We start from the raw sequence: 13,033 nt of genomic DNA on the forward strand, positions 1-13,033 counted from the left end.
AAAAAAAGGAATTTATAAAAAAGGAATTTATAAATTATGAAGCAAATTATAAATCATGGAGCACAGGAGACACAGTTGAAAATCATTTTTATTTGTGTTTTACAGGGTCCTCAGGCAGCAGTGCATTAGAAATATGCTAAATTCAGTCAATGCAGTCATTGTAAAATAATTACTAAATTTAGTGAAATCTGCAAATCATTACAGTTTGTATTTCAGGAGTATTGAGAATTTCTTTTCTTTTTTTTTCAATTTAGAGTTTTACTTATTTTTATTCTGTCATATTCTGACTTATTATGTGTTCATTTACTCAAACTACTTTTCACATTACTGCTGATAGGTAGCATTCCAGTTTTATTAATTCATTTGTTCATTGTTTTCTACTCTGTTTATCCAGTTCAGGGTCATGGGGGTTGCTATGGTCCACCAGGCAAGATACACACTCTACCAGTCTTTTTCAACCTGCTTTTAGCCAAGGTGAACTTTTTCACCGAAAAAAATTCCAAACCTTATTTTTCTTTTATTAATGATATAAAGTCCATCTTGTCAAAGTGTCTTGAATAGAAATCAGATAAAATAAAAAAAAAAGGAATTTTCCAATCTTTCACCTGGGTCTGTTTGGATGAACACAAAGCATTTAAAATACAATTTTACATTTAAAACCAAATGATTACATAGGATTCAATCATCTGACAAGTCAAGCAGATAAAAAAGACAAAAATAAAATAAATAAAAAGACACTTAAGCCTGTTGATACAACAGTGGATTCTCCCAGTTTGTGTTTTTTAGCTTTCTGTGTTTCAAGCCACAAAGACTCAAATGTTAGTTTGTTGTTTGAGCTGGATATCTTTATCCTTCTACCACTGTGACCTCCTTACAGGATCAGAATTACTTTTAAATAAACCATCACTTTAAATGATGGTTTCATGTTTGTATTTACAACCGGCACAGCCAGCGCATCCCTTCCCACCCACACAAAGACATGCAATATGCAGCAGTTTCTTTCATGTGGAAAAGTGATGGGTAAGGGATTGCGTTGGAAATATGAATGTTGGCCCAACATCTCATCAGAGTATATGTGTGTAAAGAACAAGCCGCTGTTGTGGAATCAGCTGAGTGACAACCGCATCATTAGTGAAAGCAGCGTACTATAACGCGGTGCTTGCCACTTAACACACACACGCCAATTTTCCTCTGCGACTATCTCCATTGCTGTTTCAGAGGCATATCATCAGCACATCGACCTCCATTCCTCTTTCTGCCTCCACACTTGCTGGGTACTGATGAGAAACGAAAAACTAGAAACCTAAAAAGGAGCTCCGCGCTTCTCCCAACATCTTCAAAAGCTTTTCTTGTGGGTTTCAGCAGAACTTACAATAAAGCGTAGTGAAACAAATAGTTTAGGGAGCTAAAAGTATACTGAAAGACTTAAAATAATCTCTATCGTAGCTGATTTTCACCCCATGCATGTGTCAGTGCCATATTTAACATGGCGTATGTAAACAAGCAACACCTGTACTATGCATATTTTTATGTCACAATCTTGGCAGGCGGACGCGCAGAGCACACAAAAATATGGCCCAGGCTCAAAGCAGAGTTCCTGGAGGTATTCCAGCTGAGTCAAAATCAATCTTTCGCCAGATGCAGCTGATCCGTAGCCGAATATGTTGTATGGTTCATTCAACAACAAAAATGAAAAGGCTTCATCCATTTACATTTCACTCACTTAGAAGCCTGAAAAAAATACTAAGAAAGGTCTAGTATGATGGCAAATAATGTATTTTCTGTGTGAGCCAGAATTGCTTTGACACTGCATCACACTGTGGAGGCACAACGTGTGTTAGTGAAAAGAAAACACTCGATGTTGAGCATGTGGCCTGGGTTAAGACAGAACAGATTCATGAATGACATCAGTATTTATGCCAAAAATCAACTGACTGACGCTGTGAAGTGTCCATTCCTTACATATACTTGGAATTTAGCTTGTCTTGCTTTTGCTGATCTGAGCGTCTTGATGATTCTTTTGTGTCACAATGCCAGAAAAAGTGACTCAGAATTTCTCCACCTGTCTTTCTGTGTCAACATGAAGCTTCCTCATGAATAAAAGTTAATCAGAACACGTACAATAATGTATTATGTCAATTTTATTGCAGCACTTCTGTTGTAGCATCAACAAAACTTCATAAGTAGACTATAAGAATCAACAATTTGTGTTTGGATGACATGGGGGGTGTTATGTTTGACATGAAGATGATGCTTACAGCACTGTCGAACGGTATGGCCCCTTTAAGAGTGAGTCCTTACATCAGAGGTGGTGGAGTGACTGAGAGAGTCATCGCGCTGTGAGTAGATGTGCATGTCTGAGAGCGAGTGAAGCATGCAATCCCAACCGGAAAAGCTGTAAAAACAATACATGTTAAATGGCAAATGAATAGATTTTTAAACACGTTTCAGTAAGAAATACCAAGTTGAATCAAGGAATCTGCCCAAAAGGAATCATCTACCTTACATCTAGAGGCAGATTTGCAGCTGTGTCTGCTTGAGTTTGTACCTACAGACAAGAGAAACACAGCAGTACTTTACTCAACTGGAAAACAAGGTCTGATGCAGGATGAAACAAGCTTTTCATGATGTGATCAACATGATGAGGACTCGCTTGCAAATGAGCCAAAAAATGTCAGACATCAGGAGCAAAAGGAGGAGATGAAGAAAGAAAAAGACTGGTTTTGTAAAGTAGCTAAATGCTTTCATACACACCATTATTTAGGTTGAACATATTAGAAAAACCAAAACCAGAGAAGCTTGTTCACTTTTACTCAAGGAAACCCCCCCCCCCCCCCACACACACACACACACACACATCAACATAATTTACCTTTCACGTCACAGTAATATTGCAGCTATCCATCCATCCATCCATCCATTCATCCATTTTTATCCCACTTTTACCAATGCAGTGTCAGAGAGGGCACGAGTCCATCCCAGTATGCAGGAAAGAGGCAGGGTGCACTCTGAACCAATTGCCAGTCCATTGCAGTGCCAACAAGGAGAGACAAACAACCACTTCCACTCACTCCAAGGGAGAATTTAGTGACCAGATAACCCAGCATGGACATCTTTAGACTGCGTGAGGAAGCTGGGAAGTCAATGTTCATTTTTGCAAAACTGTAAATGGAAAATTAAAGTTCTCAATTGAAAGATGTGGTTAAATAAGGTTTACATGCCAATTCCAGACAGAAGGGCTTGGCTTGAACCCCTCCACCCCCACCTGCTGAGCCTGAAACTGTCTCGCTGTGAGGCACAACTAATCAATTTTAATTGGCCTGATTATTGGAATTAAAAAAATCACTTCTATACCATCAAATACACCAAACTTAACTTTTTTTTTTTTACTTTTAAAAGAAACTTGAAATGCGAGTTTGGGGAAAACCACGCCTCCGAAGTTCACATGAGAGAAACCAGGTCATATGCTGAAGTTCTGACCACTGAAGCCCAAAATTAAAGCACATGGTGGAACAGTGTGGGAGCAGCTTATTTCATGGGCTAGCAGCAGACAGTTTCAGGACTTCCTACAGACCAGAGAATGTGTGAATATGAGAGAAAGGGAAAGTAAGAGAGGGAATGGATGTGTATGTGGCAGCAAGCTGTTCTAACCTGCTTGTCCTCATATTGCCATCTGTCACACTCGACTCGGTTGCTGTGAAAGAAAGTATATTTCATTCAATAAAGTTGCGGGGGATCCAGTTGTTATCAGGTTCACACCTGTCCAACAAAACCCTGCAAGTGGAAACTGACCATGGTCATGTTGCAAAGATCTGCTCAGTGGACTGCATTCATCGCTCTTAAGTGTTGCTGCAAATTAAAAGGTCAGTTCATTATTTTCTGTTATTTTCTGACAGCTGTCTGACAAGCTGCTGTTTGCTCTGCCGCTTTTACAAACTGAGTTCATCATACTCTGTAAGGTTCTTTTCCATTCACTTTCATCAAGTGAACGTTTTTTTGCATGTTAAAGCAAAATAATGCAGAGAAATCAGACTATGCCGCATTTTTAATAAAACTTAGATGGAGTCCTTGAGCAGCTAATTCACTCAAATTTGTTTGCCTTTTATCCCACTTGTTGCACTAATTTTCTGTCTTTTGCTTTACAATTTCACGGTACATTTTATGCATATATTTATCTTATTTCTCACTTACTTTCTGCAACTTTTTACTGGTGGAACATGTTGAGGTGGAAGGAATTAGCTTGATTTAGCATAAGAGAAGTTTTCAGTAGAGCTATAGGTGACCTTCCTTATGCTTCTTTATTCATGTTACCAACAGTCTACTAAATATGTATCACCCCTTGAAAAATAAAAACTGAAGCCTTAGAATTTCAAGTCTGAACTAGCAGTGCACTCAGAGAGCACATCGTCCGCCAAGGCCAGTCTGGAAAAGCAAATTATTCATCTTATGCTAATTTAGAGATTGGTCATTCTGTTTTGGAAGTGTACCAGAATATACTTCAGTGCTCACAAAACTCTGAAAAACACTTTATTTTACTGTAGCTTCTTTCTTTCTAATAAAGTCTATTCTGCTCTGATGAGGCAGCTTTTGGAACAGATGTTCAGTCTTTCTTTGAGGATTTGCCAACTATTCACCAGGCAGGCATCATGAAACTGTGTTTGATGGCAATGTCCTCAAATCCATAAAGAAAAGACAAATAAATTTCAGGAAAGACCCTTCACTCCTGCCAGCCATCACTGCTATTCTCATTTGGAGAATATAGCAGGGATCATGTACAGTTATAAAGATGCTAACTGGGCATGATGAGCTGAGGAAAACAGCTGCTATAAATGGACAAATGATGTTTACTTGAGGAAAAAACAGATACCCCAGTAGTTAGCCCTGAGATAAATGTTACTTGGTAAATTGTTTTAAGTCCAGAGGTCAAATCTGAGGTCAAAAGGGTTCAGACTCTGCAGGAAACATAGTCATAGCACGACGTAAATGTGTCAGTACACTTCATTATGCATGGCACCAATCACAAGTTTGTTCACAAGCACTCAATCACAATGCAAGATAAATGTGTTCAAACTTTTTACTGCTAGTGTAAATAGTTGCTAAGTAGTTGGATGTCTTTCTGCTGCATTGTGTTGATGTGAAGAGAGACATTTTTATTCAGCTGCTGTGGGAGTGAAGGCTGTGAAATCATGCAGGAGCTGTCAGGAACCAACAGTGCTCCATATGGCTCTGCCGTTGAGTCCCTCAATAAAAAAGTGGCGCATATCTGAACCACATTTAAGAGGTTCATCATTTGCTCCACACACCAGTTTAACCCTAACTTTGCCTCATAATTGATGTTGTTGTTAAAAATTCCAAATCTGCACTGTTTTTTTTTTACGTTGGAATTTTTATTATTGATCATAATTTTAATAGATTTTAATTTTAAATTCTGCTTCTTATTTTCTAATATTTTGTCTCTGTAAACCACTTTAAATCACCCTGTTGGTGAATTGTGCTGTATTGAAAAACTTGCCTTGTGAGGAAACATGAGTTAAAGAGGCTTTTTGTTTCTTGAGAATGAGACAAATGTTTAAGTGAGACTATCTGTACATATGAAGAATAAATGGTGATCTAAACCCAAAGCATTAAGCTACCAATCTTTCGGTTTGTTATATTACTTTTCCTGTGTAGAAATCTGAAGTGGAAATCTGCTTTTATACCATACCGCTGTCATTGTAACGGGGCAAATCAGAAAATAACCATAAAAAAAACAAGAGATACTGATTTAAAACAAGGTGGTAAGTTGGTCCTCTTTTTTTAGCAAGTAATCATTCTTGGGAAGAAGTGATGTGGCACAGGGTCGATTGCTGGGCAAACTTTAATATGAAAAAAAGTGGAAAGAAATCCCATGGAGTTTATCCTTTATAGTCCGATGGGAAATCACTCTGTGCTTTACCTGGCCTCTTTTCTAAATCCCCCTTTTTCATTTTCTCCCCCGATTCTGTGCTGTATGTGGTTGTTGCTGGCTTAAGACACTCAGGTTTACTCTGTTGTGAACATGTATTATTGTGGGATGAGGGAACAGTTTGTTTTGTCCTGGAAATTGAGACCTTAGTTCATGTACAACAGCTTTATGATCCAGAAATAAACACTCCCCGCCTTCATAGGAGGACACAAAAACAGGCATGTTGAGGATATGAAAATGCTGTGAGGTTTGATCACCGCAGCTTCAGATGTTTCTGTAAATGTAAAAAAAGGAATAATCCTCTCTTTCGCTTTAAAGATGCGACACAACCTCATCAGTTTCAGTACAATAATTGTCTTCGTTAAGGTTCAGTTATGGCTGACTTTGTTTGATTTAATTTTTCATTTGAGCTGTTTTTGTTTTTTTGTTTTTTTTGTCACAGAATGGCAGAGATGTGGATCCAAATGCAATCCAAAGAGGCATGAAGCAGGTGGAAAGCAATGGAGCATGTTTAATGCAACACAAGGACCATGGGGGGGGACCACAAGAGAATTCAATTCAATTCACCTTTATTTGTACAGCACCACTTCACAACGTCATCTCAGAGCACTTTACAGACACATCAATTCAAGCCAATTCATAATAAATATCCCAGCTAATAGAAACCAACTGATTGCATCAAATCTTAACTTCGATCTAACACTCCATCCTGAGCTGCATAAGGTGACAGTGGGAAGGAAAACTCCCTCTTAACACGAAGGCCAAATCTCCAACAGAACCCAGCTCAGGAAGGGCAGCCATTTGCCTTGACTGGTTGATGTGGAGAGGACAGGAAAGACAAATCTACATGCACTGTAACTTTTATTCAGGAAGACCTTCAGAAAAAGGAGAAATATGTTAATGATGGCAATACTGTCATATATTTTTTGAAGGAAAAGGAGCAAGGACCTACTCAGTGCCTCAGGTGACAACCCCATGGCTGCATAACTAATGGATGAGCTTAACTACCCCTAACAATAAGAGCATAACCTGGACACCTAAGACTCCAACTTAGGAGATACTTGTCTCCTAACTATAAGATTTGTTTAAAAGGAATATCTTCCACTTGATCTTAAAGACAGAACAAGACAAGAATGATAACGAACTGGCAAAGGGGATCCAAGTGATATGAATGCACAAGAAACGTAACAAGACACAGGTGGAATGGATAAGCTAAATGAAACCATGTGACCTAACAGACAGGAAACACAGCCAGACAGAAAACACAAAGAAAAGGACTAAACAAAACAAGAAACCAGAACCAAAGACTACACAAAAACTCCACATCATGACAATTTTAGCTTACTTTTAAGCTTTGAATTGTCCATGAAAATGTGCTAAAAAATAAACTTGCTTTGATATTTAAAACACAGACAGTATTAAATGGTTATAATTTCATTCTACATTTTTAAAATTCTAGTTTTAAAATGAGTTTTAACATTTTTTTTTTATGTTTTTCAGTCAGCTTACTTCAGTGGTGCTCAAATTTGGTCTTCAAGGGCTGCTGGTATCCCTGTTCCAACATTACTGGCTTTCATTAAATGGGTTCAACAGCCAATGAAGTTCCACACAATGAGTGATGAGTTTGAGTCAGGTTTGTTGGAACAGAGATAAATGAAAAACCTGCAGGATTGAGACCCTTGAGGACCAGAGCTGGCCACCCCCAACTTAGATGCCCACATGCACCACCGTCCAGCATGTTGAAGGGTTAGGGCAAAGGAAGCACAAACTCAAACAGCATCAGTGGAAACTACCAGCAAACACCAACAGATAATGCTACGCAGTAGGCAGCGCAGGTTCAGGTGAACAGATGCCTGCTTTATTTTAAGGGAAATGTATAATGGTTTCATATGACTGCATGTACTGCAAGAGGTGACTAGAGGGGAAGATCTAGTGGAAATACGTTTATTTCACTTGCTTGACAATAAGTCTAACTTTTGGAAAAAGTCTTTGGTTGTTTTTTTAATGACAGATCTTAAACCAAATACTGTAACTATGATATGCAACAAAGCAGTAAGCATAGATTAAACAAAATGCAACCAAAATCAGAACATCATTGTCAAGGATTTACTCAAACATTAGTCCCATGCATCGGATAAATTCTTTACAAATGAAAGTTTCTGTGTGATGTGTTCCAAACACTAATGTGTTCATGGCTTTACCACAGAAGTTATCTATTATAGCCAGAAGTAAAATAATGTTTGTGTCTGATTGCACTTTGCTTATTATCCTACTGGTGGAGGAGAAGATGAAATTATGAACCAGTTTGTTAAAGTAAAGGCAGGGCTGGTATCACAGCAAAATATGATGTCCTCACGTTAAAATAAAAAGTATCATATTTATCATAATTAACTCCTTTCGTGCATGTGTGTGTGTGTGTGTGTGTGACATGCAACACAGTATTAAAGTTAACTTGTTTCATGAGCTTTCTTTTCTTCCCAGCTTTACATTTTCCTCTCTGCCAACAGATGCTGAGACCTCATCACCTGCTAGGCTCAAACAAATGGACAAACTAAATGGAACATATACATATATTATTTACGAAAAGTAATTTCTATTCTATATTTCAATGAGTATGTATTTATATATTTAAAAAAAAAAAAAAAAAAAAAAAAAACTTTTTTAAAAAACATACAGTATTTCCCTGTCCTGTAACCCTTAGGCAACAAACCCATTTCGGCCACATGCCAGCCATGCATCCGTTTAAACTTCAGACAAGAAGTAAAACCCATTTGTATCCAGTAACAGTGCATTAATTTGTCACATAATGTTTCGCATGCCTGATCGCTTTTTATACTTTTAAAGGAAACAATTTTGCAATTTTGTTTCATGAGAACTCTGCTGACAATTTCCCAGCTCTTTTCTTTCTGTGGATGAAAGAAAGTACATATAATAGGTGAGTGAACCTCAATTTTTCATGGTTCACCACATTTTATTTGCTAATTACATAATAAATTTCTCATTAAAATACAACTGTTGCCCTGCAGCAGCAATATATCAATACAAAAAACTGCATAATTGCCAAAAGGACATAGTGAACCATTACAGAATCACTATGGCATCATAAAATTTTGGTCATGTGTCTTTAGGTACATATAATATTACAAAGCATAGCCTATAACATAATTTTATTGGGTTTTGTGCATTATAGAGTGCTTTACTCCTGAAAAAAGCTGTTTTGCGGAGTTCCTAAAGCACTAAGCAGCTCTAAAAATAATGGGAGATTTTCACTTCAATCGAATTAAAGAACATACTTTTCTTGCATTTCAGCAGTGAGTATGAGGTACATTCGGAGACTGTAACTTTAATCATTAATATATTCTGTGATCAGTTTATTTCCAATTTATGTCAAAGTGGGGCCAGTTTCTCACTTCATTGAGTTTCCTAAAATGCTTCCTGATACTTTTTGCAAAATCCTACTGAAAGTAAAAATGCAAAAGATAAATAAATAATTTAAAAAAAACAACAAAACCAGCCTGTGCTTCTATCTCTAATTCTCATCTGTAACATAAATCTAATTAGAGCTGATTCATTGGGACAAAGCTAAGATTGATTATTATTATTCTGAGTGTGGCTTTGCTGATGCTGATGGAGGAAAGACACAACTCACACAAACATTAGTCCACATGAACGATGCAATGGCAGAGCCAGTTTGTAACTCCAGTGTTCATTATTGATCAGCAGAACATCTCATGCAGGCAAAAAAAATCTCAGCCTTTTCATTCAGTTTCTGCGAACATATTCCTCATCCCTATTATGTTCTTATCTCTGTCACAGAGGTGGCAGAGAAATTAAATTACTTATCTCCAACTTCATTAACTCTCTTATCTTTGCAGAAGCACATATCAAACAGAATTTTTCTTAAACATCTTCTCCTACCCACAGCCTTTTTTTTTCATGCATGAGATATTTCAGCGAGGCACCAGAGAAATGGATGAATTAGATCGAGCTTAATGTGATTAAAAATTGAATTTTTTTCATCTGCTTTGCAAGTTGAATACGTCCTTTCAAGAGATCCAATTTGAAATCCGCCGTGTTCATACTTTGTGCCCTGCCTAGAATCACAAGGACATTTAGACTGAAGCATCCGTGTATTTTATTTTAGAGGAATAAGTTTGGTTTTAATTAAGAAGGTAAGAATGTAAATTTTGTTTTACTGCAGTAAACTGCCTTGTAAATACATGAAAACAAGGGTTAATTATGTCTTAAAAATTAATAGTCTTATTGGTGCTAACTACAACAAAAAAAAGAAAAAAAGAACAGACCAGTACATAAAGACAATACATGCAAATATAAAATGATCTTTGGTACTTCCTATCAAAAAAACTTTGGTTTTTAATATGTGATTCAACTTGTAATAACATGATTGAATATTTCTCAAACGTTTGTTCAAACAGCAGAATGTCACGATGTCCAAAGCGACGTCGCTTATACGTCTGTCAATACAGACTTGTGTGACTTTTTTCTTTGTCTAAACCGCCATCCATCCATCCATCCATCTTCTGCCGCTTATCCGGGGTCGGGTCGCGGGGGCAGCAGCCTAAGCAGGGAAGCCCAGACTTCCCTCTCCCCAGCCACATTTGCCAACTCTGCGGGAGGGATCCCGAGGCGTTCCCAGGCCAGCCGAGAGATGTAATCCCTCCAGCGTGTCCTGGGTCTTCCCCGGGGTCTCCTCCCCGAGGGACGTGCCTGGAACACCTCACCAGGGAGGCGTCCAGGAGGCATCCTGACCAGATGCCCGAGCCACCTCAACTGGTTCCTCTCGATGCGAAGGAGCAGCGGCTCTACTCTGAGCCCCTCCCGGATGACTGAGCTCCTCACCCTATCTCTAAGGGAGAGCCCGGCCACCCTGCGGAGGAAACTCATTTCAGCCGCCTGTATACGAGATCTCGTTCTTTCGGTCACGACCCACAGCTCATGACCATAGGTGAGGGTAGGAACGTAGATCGACTGATAAATCGAGAGCTTCGCCTTCTGGCTCAGCTCCTTCTTCACCACGACAGACCGACGCAGAGCCCGCATTACTGCAGACGCCGCACCGATCCGTCTGTCGATCTCACGCTCCATCCTTCCCTCACTCATGAACAAGACCCCGAGATATTTAAACTCCTCCACTTGAGGCAGGACCTGACTCCCGACCCGGAGAGGGCAATCCACCCTATTCCGGCTGAGGACCATGGTCTCAGATTTTGAGGTGCTAATTCTCATCCCAGCCGCTTCACACTCGGCCGCGAATCGCTCAAACGAGAGCTGGAGATCACGACCAGATGAAGCCAACAGGACCACGTCCTCCGCAAAAAGCAGGGACCCAATCCTGAGGCCACCAAGTCGGATCCCCTCAACCCCTCGGCTGCGCCTAGAAATTCTGTCCATATAAGTTATGAACAGAATCGGCGATAAAGGGCAGCCTTGGCGGAGTCCAACCCTCACCGGAAACGAATCCGACTTACTACCGGCAATGCGGACCAAGCTCTGACACCTGTCGTACAGGGACCGGACAGCTCGTACAAGGGGGTCCGGTACCCCATACTCCCGGAGTACCCCCCACAGGAGCCCCCGGGGGACACGGTCGAATGCCTTCTCCAGGTCCACAAAGCACATGTAGACTGGTTGGGCAAACTCCCATGCCCCCCCCCAGGACCCCAGAGAGGGTATAGAGCTGGTCCACTGTTCCGCGACCAGGACGAAAACCACACTGCTCCTCCTCAATCCGGGATTCGACTATCCGGCGGACCCTCCTCTCCAGGACCCCTGAATAGATCTTACCAGGGAGGCTGAGGAGTGTGATTCCCCTGTAATTGGAACACACCCTCCGGTTCCCCTTCTTAAAAAGGGGGACCACCACCCCAGTCTGCCAATCCAGCGGTACTGCCCCCGATGTCCACGCGATGCTGCAGAGGCGTGTCAGCCAGGACAGCCCCATAGCATCCAGAGCCTTAAGGAACTCCGGGCGGATCTCATCCACCCCCGGGGCCTTGCCGCCAAGGAGCTTTTTGACCACCTCAGCGACTTCAGCCCCAGAGATAGGAGAGTCCACCCCTGAGTCCACCAGCTCTGCTCCCTCATGGGAAGACGTGTTGGTAGGATTGAGGAGGTCTTCGAAGTATTCCCTCCACCGACCCACAACGTCCCGAGCTGAGGTCAGCAGCTCCCCATCTCCACTGTACACAGTATTGATGGAGCACTGCTTCCCCCCCCCCTGAGCCGCCGGATGGTGGACCAGAATCTCCTCGAAGCCGTCCGGAAGTCTTTCTCCATGGCCTCGCCGAACTCCTCCCATGCCTGAGTTTTTTCCTCGGCAATGGCCGAAGCCGCATGCCGCTTAGCCCGTCGGTACCCATCAGCTGCCTCCAGAGTCCCACAGGCCAAGAAGGCCCGATAGGACTCCTTCTTCAGCTTGACGGCATCCCTCACTGCTGGTGTCCACCAACGAGTCCTGGGATTACCGCCACGACAGGCACCAACGACCTTGCAGCCACAGCTCCGGCTGGCCGCCTCAGCAATAGAGGCACGGAACACAGCCCATTCGGACTCAATGTCCCCCGCCTCATCCGTGACATGTTCGAAGCTCTGCTGAAGGTGGGAGTTGAAGCTCGCTCTGACAGGGGACTCAGCCAGACGTTCCCAGCAGACCCTCACAACACGTTTGGGCCTGCCAGCTCTGACCGGCTTCCTCCCCCACCATCTGAGCCAACTCACCACCAGGTGGTGATCAGTTGACAGCTCCGCCCCCCTCTTCACCCGAGTGTCCAAGGCATGTGGCCGCAGCTCCGACGATACGACTACAAAGTCGATCATTGAACTGCGGCCCAGGGAATCCTGATGCCAGGTGTACATATGGACACTCTTATGCTGGAACATGGTGTTCGTTATAGACAATCCATGACGAGCACAGAAGTCCAATAACAAAACACCATTTTGGTTCAGAGGGGGGGACCATGCCTCCCAATCACTCCCCTCCAGGTCTCACTGTCATTGCCCACGTGAGCATTGAAGTCCCCCAGCAGAACAATGGAGTCCCCAGAAGGAGCACCCTCCAGCACTCCCTCC

Source organism: Telmatherina bonti (genome assembly GCF_933228915.1).
Source record: "Telmatherina bonti genome assembly, chromosome: 1".
In the NCBI taxonomy this organism is placed as follows: Eukaryota; Metazoa; Chordata; class Actinopteri; order Atheriniformes; family Telmatherinidae; genus Telmatherina; species Telmatherina bonti.